Source organism: Apis dorsata, unplaced genomic scaffold (assembly GCF_000469605.1).
Source record: "Apis dorsata unplaced genomic scaffold, Apis dorsata 1.3 scaffold_22, whole genome shotgun sequence".
NCBI classification, from domain to species: domain Eukaryota; kingdom Metazoa; phylum Arthropoda; class Insecta; order Hymenoptera; family Apidae; genus Apis; species Apis dorsata.
This window is the reverse complement of record NW_006263324.1, coordinates 2,672-5,015: the sequence shown is the minus strand read 5'-3', so window position 1 is coordinate 5,015 and position 2,344 is coordinate 2,672.

Genomic DNA, 2,344 nt, shown 5'->3' with positions numbered 1-2,344 from the left:
TATATATATATATATATATATATATATATATACACATATGAATAATATATATACACATGTATATATATATATATATACACGGTTATACACACTTCTTCCTTTCTTCCTTTCTGCGTCACACCTTCGATGCGTCACTTCCAGTTTAATAACGAAATTGCCCGTTTTCGTACACGTTTCCGCGTGTCCCCTATTATCGATCTTAACGTCCAAGGACAATTTGTGAATTGGCGGGTTCGAAACTGGCGGAAATGGTGAGGAGGAGGGGAGGAAGGCGACGCTTGAGACAAGGAACGCGGATGTTTGCGTGAAGCTCGAAGGAGAGTGGGAAACACGGCGTGGAGATGTAGGGTATTTCTTTTGATCGCGAAGGGTTTTTTCTTTTCTTTTTTTTTTTTTTTTTTATTCGTGAATAATTTTAACGCAAAGCCACGATAAATCCAATTCTATTTCTCAACCGTGTTATTTATTATTATTATTTTTTTTTTTCGAAACTATAGCAGTTTATAGTCTGTATACCGTTAATTATGATTACGGAAAAAAGGAAAAATTGCACACGAGCAAAGGTTGCAACACGAGAAGCGCATCGAACGCGCGTTCCCCGGCGAAAATCTTGCGAAACGCGGCTCACAAGGCTGGAATTTTTCTACGATATTAACGATCGCGCCGTTTCTAAATCGAATTATATTTTTCAAAATTTCATCGTGCTCCACCGATGAAAGAGAGATCGATCGTATCCTATGGTCAAGGTATGCAGTCAATTCCCATTCTCCGATTTCCTTGCGCGATCCAAGGAATCCTCTTACAGAGGCAACCAGGAACCAGTCTCCTAGAAAAGATGTATCGCTCGAGTAGGAAGCCCCTGGCTGGGCCTTGGCTGGCCCCAAAAATCTAGGTCATTGGCCTGACTGGATACGTAGGCCACGCTGTCAGGATTCCTTGATCCCTTTCTTCCACAACTCCTCTAACTTCTATTCCTCAATCTTCGTCGCTCTTTCCTCGCTCGATTATTATATAGGGATCCCCAATCGATCGTCCGGGATTCGGGATTGGGCAACGCTCGCGACCCAATCGTGGCCTCAAACGCCGACCGTCTATCGCAAGGTCTATCGCAAGGTATTCATTCGTGGCTGTGATCCGCGCTTGTGGTTTTAACGGATCTCGGTAGTCGGACCAAAATAAGAAGATCGCGGTCTCGCTCCCTCTTTCGTCCACCGCGCTCGTCCCACCTCGCTCGTCTCCCTGTCTCCCCGCGGAGACAGCGTCACGAAGAGAAGAGGCCGTATAACCTTTGGGACCGTAACCCCGTTATATTATTACATTTAACAATGGCCCGTGCTCTTTATTCCACAACCTGTTTCCGGAAGCTGTCTACCGATCCTTTTCCCCTCTCTCTCTCTCTCTCTCTCTCCTACGACGAATCTCCTTCTTGCCCCGTCATACGAAGCGTAACGAGCCTCGTCAGGTTGAATTTGTACGCCACTCGAGGATCAAAAAATTGATTTGTATAATTCGAAAAATTTTTCATTCGAATTTAAGCTAATAAGTTTCGGTTTTGAGTCTACGAAGCGATTCGAATCCATTTGGGAATTTCCAAGAAGGAAATATACAGACGAGGAAACACGTTTCGCGAGGAATTAAATTATGAAGAGAATGATAAGGGGAAAAGGAAAAAGAAGAAAAAAACTTTCTACTTATTATTTAATTGGGGAAACGGAACTGGGATGATAAATTGAGAAAGGAAAGACACGGGTTGTGTCTTTTAGGCAAAACGGAAGATAAATTATTATTATTATTATTATGTAAGCGCAATTTTTTGTTTTTACAAGTCGTACGCGCACGCGAAGGTATAAGGAGAGCATAAGGAGGAGGAGATATGAAGCGGGCGGCTCCCGTGTAACGCGGTTAACGCGTTACGCGCTATATGAATTCGAGTTGTATGAAATGACTCGCGATGTATTTTTCTTTCGTATATACGGCGAAGAAAGAAACGAGTTAAAATCCTCGATCAAGGAGGATTCAAATTCTTAAATCGATATAATTCCTGTCGTTTTATTACCTCTTACATTGAAAACAATATACAATCGATAATATGTTTGTATAAACGCGACTAGTGATGGGCAAAATTGAAGAAGTTACGAAAATAAATATTATTTAAAGTAACTTTATATTTTTTTGTAACGCCCAACTCTGCACCGCGATTTTTCGATCGATCGATTTTAAGGAATAATAAAAATCGATCTTTTACCAAATTTTTCTTTTTTTTTCGACAATAGATAATTTACAAATTTTTATTAATATCCTTAGAGGAAGTGTAGAGTAATGATGACGCGCGTATGCAGGATCG